Below are 6,943 nucleotides of genomic sequence, written 5' to 3' on the forward strand. Positions count from 1 at the left end.
TTATATAGTTGCCTGGATTTGGGAGTGATTTACCCAGGCTCACATAGCCAGTAGGTGTCAGAGGTGAAATCTGAACGCGGGCTTCCTGATTCTAAGGCCCTCATACGAGCTGATTCTCAATTATACATTGTGGTTGACATAATCTGGATCCAATCCATCTTTCTAAGCTCTTTAGATGTTCCTTCCTCACATGCCATCTATTTGCCATTCCTTTTAGCCTGTTTCCCAAGATTCCTCCTCCAGTGTCTAACCTTTGTAAAGGCCGTCCTATGAATGAAATGTTCTCCCTTGTCTTCCCATTTCTTGCAAACTGTTCTGGTCTCCTCTGGAGCTTTTTCTGATTCCACCAGTAGACAGGTCATTGCCCCCAAAGATTTATTTATCTGGTATCCATTTTATATTTATTTTTCATTTCATTTACATTTCCGCCTGAGGGCAGGAGCCTCTAGAGGAGGCTTTGTACCTTTTAGCCTCATCCAAAGTGTGACATGGAAAGCATGTTGTATGGCTGTTGAAATGCTCGGGAAATAGTGAAGGGATGAAAATACCCTGTCTGGTTTTATCCAGTGGGGAATCCAATTAGATTGGTCTATATAACAGACCCTCATCCCCCCCAAAATGTTTTGAATAAAAGGAAAGAAATGAGGACTCTGGTAATTGAGGTGATCTAAGTATTGTTGATGGCACAGTGGAGAGAGCTCTGGGCCTGGAGACAGGAAGACTCATCTTCCTGAGTTCAAATCCGGTCTCAGACACGTACTGGTTGTGTGACCCTGGACAAGTCACTTCACCCTGTTTACCTCAGTTTCTTCATCTGTAAAATGAACCAGAGAAGGAAATGGCTAATCTAGCATCTCTTCCAAAAAACTCCAAATGGGGTTATGGAGAGTTGGAAATGGCTTTAAAAGACTGAACAGTAAATATTGTTATGAAATTAAATGTTTTGACCATATTTAGACAGCTTTTATTTAGACTGTGTGCGTGTGTGTGTGTGTGTGTGTGTGTGTGTGTGTGTGTGTAAATGTGTGACACGGGGTGGTTTGGGATGATTTATTTTATTCCAAGGTTTTTTGTCATCTGGCCCAATCTTTTGTGCTCATTGCCAATGTGCCTAGTTACTGAACTGGACAGCTGCAGCTTTTTTCTCTATGGGCAGCTCTTTGTAAAAGGGATTCCTAACTGTATACATCTGAAGCTTGGTTTAAGTGCTTCATATTAAAGTAATTCAATAAAGCTTAAGTACCTACTCTGGTCCAGAAAAAAGTGTCTGGTATCAGGGAGAAAAAAAAACAACAAAAAAACAAAACAAAACAAACCCCCCCCACAGAAATGAATGTAGTCCTTAAGAAATTTATATTTTACTGAAGGGAAACAACATTAAGGATCAGTGAGAGCATGGGGGCTCCCAGAAAGGGTTTCCTGTAGAAAGTAGTGTCTAAACTAAGTCTTTGGGAATTAGCGTCTCATCCTTGCTTGGGGGCCATGTTAACCTTCTCTGTGTCATTCCAATTTTAGGATAGGCACTGCCAAAGAACGTACTAAACTAAGTCCTAAAGGAGGATTAGTCTGTTAGTCAGTCAACAAATAGTTATTAAATGCTTATTGTGTTCTGGGCACTGGACTACCACTCTAGAGGGAATACCAGTATAAGTAGAAAGAAAGCCAGCCGGAACTCTCAAGAAGTTTCCATATGAATGAGGGAGGGGAAGACTATGATTTCTTTATTATTATTATTAGAATAGCTTTTTATCGACAAAACATATGCATGGGTAATTTTTCAACATTGACCCTTGCAAACTCTTCTGTTCCAACTTTTCCCCTCCTTCCCTTCACCGCCTCCCCTCGATGGCAGGCAGAAGATTATGATTCTAAGAGAAATGGATGAGCAAGAAACATATTTCTAACTTGGCTGGCACAGTTTGTGCTAAGTCACAGAGGGAATATGCTGAAAATCAAGTTAAAGGATAAATGGCATTGAGTGTATGATTTTTTTATTACTATGAAATTAAATTTGAAAGAAGGATTGGAGTCAGATTTTGTAAGGTTTCAAATGTCAGACTGCAAAGTTTTTATTTTCTTCTAGGGACAACGGGGAGCCATTGGAGATTATTGAGTAAGAGAAGGCCATCGTTGGTCTATGTCTTAGAATATTTGTTTTGACAGTTGTGTGGAGGATGGAGAAGGGGGTGAGATACCAGAAAAGGAAAGAACAGGTGAGAGCCTATTATAGGAGTCTAGGCAAGAAGTGATGAAAGACTGAAATAGATAAGGAGACGGATGTCAGAAATGTTGTCAAAGTAGGAATTGATAAGACTTGACACCTGATTGGATATGGGAGATGACAGAGAGCAGGTTAATTCTGATTTTTAAAATCTGGATCTGTAAAGATGGTAGTATTTTAACAATGAGAATAAAGGAAGTTGGGAAAAGGGGGAAGGTAATGCATTCATTCTGTTTTAGACATGTGTTAAGGAAGCTCAGGGATCACCTAGGTGCAGATGACCAGTAGGCAGTGGGTGATGTTCTGGGGTTCAGGAGAGATGTTAGGGCTGGATACTGAGATCTGGGGATCATCTGCATAGAACATGGAAAGGAATGAGATTATTGGAAGTAAAAAGAGAGAGAGAGGAGAGAGGAGAGAGGGAAAGAGGAGAGAGGAGAGAGGAGGAGAGAGGGAGAGAGGAGAGAGGGAGAGAGGAGAGAGGAGAGAGGAGGAGAGAGGGAGAGAGGAGAGAGGGAGAGAGGAGAGAGGAGAGAGGAGAGAGGAGAGAGGAGGAGAGAGGGAGAGAGGAGAGAGGAGAGAGAAGAGAGGGAAAGAGGAGAGAGGAAAGAGGAGAGAGGAGAAAGGAGAGAGGAGAGGGAGAGGGAGAGGAGAGAGGAGAGAGGAGAGAGGAGAAAGGAGAGAAGAGAGAGGAGAGGGAGAGGGAGAGGAGAGAGGAGAGAGGAGAGAGGAGAGAAGAGAGAGGAGAGGGAGAGGGAGAGGAGAGAGGAGAGAGGAGAGAGGAGAGAAAAAGATCTTAGAAACACAAATGCTTAGGAATTAGTTGAATAATGATTCACTAAAGAGTGCATACACTAGTAATCAAGGTATATTAAAGATCATAGAAGCCAAGGAAAGAGAGAGACCAGGAGAAATAGATGATCAATTATGCTAAAAGAAGTCAAGAAAAGAGGATGAATATTAAAAAAAGGTTTTTGGATTTATTACTTAGGGCAGAAGCCCTCAAACTCCATTTTATGGCCCCCTCAATCAGTCAGTCAGTAAGTATTTTTTAAAAGGCCATTATGTGCCAGGTACTGTGCTTAGAGCTGGGGATACAAAAAAGAGACAAAAGACCCCCTTCCTTTAAGAAGCTTACAATCTAATGGAGAGAAACAGGCCAACAAGTATGTACAAACAAACTATGTGCTGAATAAATAGGGAATAATTAAGAGAGGGCAAGCACTAGAATTAAGAGGGACTGGGTTCCTGAAGAAGTGGGATTTTAATTGAGACTTAAAGGAAGCAGAGAATTCAGTTGATGAAGATGTGGGAGACTTGATAATAATCATGGAGGATAGCTAGAGAAAAGGCCTGGAGATGAGAATTAAAGTGTTTTCTTTGTGGAATAACCAGGAAGCCAGTGGAGCTCGATCAAAGACTAGCATCAGGCAGTGAGTTCTAAGAAGATAGAAAAGGTAGAAGGGAGCAAAGTTATGAGGGGCATTGAATGCCAAATAGATTGTGCACTTGTTTCTGGGGTGATAGGGAGCCTCTGGAGTTTATGGGAGAGTTTAGTCAATCCTGTGCTTTAGGAAAATCACTTTGGTGGCTGAATGGAGAATGGATTGGAATGGAGAGAGCTTTGAAGCTTAGTGTCTCGGGGATTATCTTCATGGTACCCCTAGACCAAGAGCAAGCATTAACAGTTTTATTGACTAGTTAGCTCCAAGCTATATAACTAGTACTTATGTCTTAGCAACTTTTTAGCCACTTAAAAATTAATTTTATTAATAAAAATATCACTACTATTGCTCACTAATGCAATATGTATTTTGGGTATTACACAACTTCTCAAACTTTGGAGTAATATGGAAAATCACCATTCATTTCTGGTCCCATGTTGATTTTTTGCATTTGCTTTCTAAAATCATAGTTCATAGAGAATTGGCTTTGGCATGAGGAAGACTCATTTTCTTGAGTTCGAATCTCATCTCAGACTCTTAGTAGTCAGGTGACCTTGGGAAAGTCCCTTAACCTTTGTTTACCTCAGTTTCCTCATCTATAAAAATGAACTGGAGAAGGAAATGACAAACAAAAATCTATATCTTTGCCAAGAAAACTCCACATGGAGTCACAAAGAGTCTGATACGACTGAAAAACATCTGAACAGTAATGATAACTTATTATCACACATCAGCCAGAACCCACAAAGATATGTTGAAAATGGTAAAATTCAAGGAATTATTAATGGACTCAAAAGTACAAATAACAAACAAACATAAAACCTCATAAATCTGAGAACGCCATCAAAAGGAATGGAGTTCAAAATGTTGAAACTATCACCTACTTCAAGCTAGTTTTTTGTGTAATCTCCAACAGATGCTGAATATCATGAGTTTTTCTCCAAAATTTAATATTTCTCATGGTGCTCCTCTAAGTGCCTTCTGGTGTGTAGTTTAGGAACTGGAAAGTTAGGATATAGCTGGAAACCTTTTAGAAAGAAACACTAACATGGACTGAACTTTGGGGTCGGTAGTCAGATTGTCAAGGGGGTTGAGAAGGTAGTAGATAAGGTAGTGGAGGCAGCTTGAAAAGAGAGAAATACAGAAAGGATAAGTTAGGTCTGGCAGAAGGGAAGCATCAGTAGAGAGAGAGAGAAGGGAAGAAAAGAGAGAGAGAGGGAGAGAGAGACAAAAAGACATATAAAGAAAGACAGAGAAATACATAGAGACACAAAGAAATAGGCAGAAGAGAGAGACAGAGAGAGACAAACACAGAGACAGACATAGACAGAGACATACAGAGAGAGCCAGAGAGATAGAGAGACAGACACAGAGATACCTAGAGAGAATTAAAGAAGCACTAAACCCTAGGAGACTTAGTTGTATGGAGTCTGACTAGTCTGGCTGACTAGCAATCTAAATCTTCAGATACTGCCACAGAGAAGGAAACAATAGGAGCTGACTTGGGATGGGTTTGAGATATGGTATAGGGAAGTGGAAACTCGTGATTGGCTGCTTTGACTTGGATGACCTTGATTTTCTCATGGATGTAAATGGGAGTCTTTGCTGAAAGCCCGTGGGTAGGGATGGCACAATGTGCCATCTTAAAGAGAGAGGAGAAGTTTGTTGTAGCCAAATGTGGTTTAGTGTCATGGTTCAGTTGATATTTGTTGACAAATGTTCACCCTTAATCCAATTGGAATAATTAGGTAACCTGCATCCAGGAACTTTCAGGAATATGAACTATATCATGAGTCAGCTCAGTGATACATTGGATGGGGTGCTGGACTTGAAACCAAGAGGATCTGAGTTCAAATTCTGCCTTAGCTACTCAGTAGCTCCTGGGCTAGCTACTGGACCTTACAGACTCATTAACTGGAAGGGCATTTTAGCGGTATAGCTGATAAAGTCCTGGACTTGCAATTGGGAAGATGTGTTTTCATTTTGCTTAGTCACTAGCTATATGACGCAGTGCAAATCACTTCTGTCAAGCTGTTTCTTCATCTTTAAAAGAGGAAAATAATAAAATCTTCCTCACAGAATTGTTGTGAAGATAGCATAGGTAAAGCCTTGGCAAACCTTAAAGTGTTCTAGAAATTCTATCATCATCATCATCATTATCATCATAATCATAGTTGTCATCATTGCTGTTAGAGAAGGCAGATATTGGGCATCTAATTCAGTCTTAGTGCTTGAAAAGGGGAAGGGGAAGAGATTTGTGCACCATTTCAACTAATCAAGGTCATAATGTGAGGAAAGGGAGGCTGGAGCCAGGGGAAGGGTCTGGGAGAGCAGACTAGTGAGGGGCTGGTGGTCATTGGGAAGGTGGGCAAAGATAGAAGGACACAAGGTCATGTGAAGGATGGGGGAAACACATTTCAGAGCTCAAGGTTATGGAGGCAGAAACTTAGGGGTGATTAAAGATTAAGGGTGTGATCAGTCTGGAGGCTGGCTGAAATGGGGTCAGGATACAGCCCCTGAGAAGTAAAAAGATTGAAAAGAGAGACCAGGATGGGGAGGTATCAAGTACATTGAAATCTCCAGTGTCTGGTACATTTTTGTTCAGTCATTTCAGGGGGGGGGGGGCAACTTTTCGAGACTGAATTTTGGGATTCCCTGGCAAAGACACTGGAGTGGCTGGCCATTTTCTTCTCCAGCTCATTTTACAAATGAGAAACTTAGGCAAACAAGGTTAAGTGACTTGCCCAGAGTCACACAGCCAGTAAGTATTTGTGGTCAGATTTGAACTCAAGAAGATGAGCATTATTGACTCCAGGCCCAACGTTCTATCTGTTTTATCACCATTTGCAACATAATTGGTACTCAATAAATGCTTGTGGACTGGCTGACTAAAGATTGTAGTAGAGAGGAAGATAGTGAGCCAGGACCTGAATTTCTTCAGAAACCAGAAAGTGAAAGACTTGGGGCAAGACTTGATAATATAGACCAGGGGTGGGGAAACCTTTTTTTTTTTCTATCAAAAGCCACTTGGATATTTATAATATCATTGGTGGGTCATACACATTATCAACTTATAGAGCTCAAGCAGTAGGTTATACCTACAGCTCATCATTGCCTGTGGTTGCCTTGGCAGGGTTGTCTGACCAAATGGTTTTGTGAGCCTTCCGGGGCCTGTGGGCTGGAAGTTCCCCAGTCCTGATGCAGACTGATGGAGGAGAAGCTTCAAGGGAATGATGGGTGAGGGAGGTATTCGGAAACGATGTCCTACAGGGCAGGG

General features: G+C 41.3%; 1 pseudogene; it reads right to left on the reverse strand.

Annotated features, from left to right (window-relative positions):
• Nucleotides 1-1,436: 1,436 nt before the first annotated feature.
• Nucleotides 1,437-1,535, reverse strand: LOC141545301 (U6 spliceosomal RNA; annotated as a pseudogene).
• Between the last annotated feature and the right edge of the window lie 5,408 nt (nt 1,536-6,943).

The sequence above is a fragment of the Sminthopsis crassicaudata genome, chromosome 5, assembly GCF_048593235.1.
Source record: "Sminthopsis crassicaudata isolate SCR6 chromosome 5, ASM4859323v1, whole genome shotgun sequence".
Lineage (NCBI taxonomy): Eukaryota > Metazoa > Chordata > Mammalia > Dasyuromorphia > Dasyuridae > Sminthopsis > Sminthopsis crassicaudata.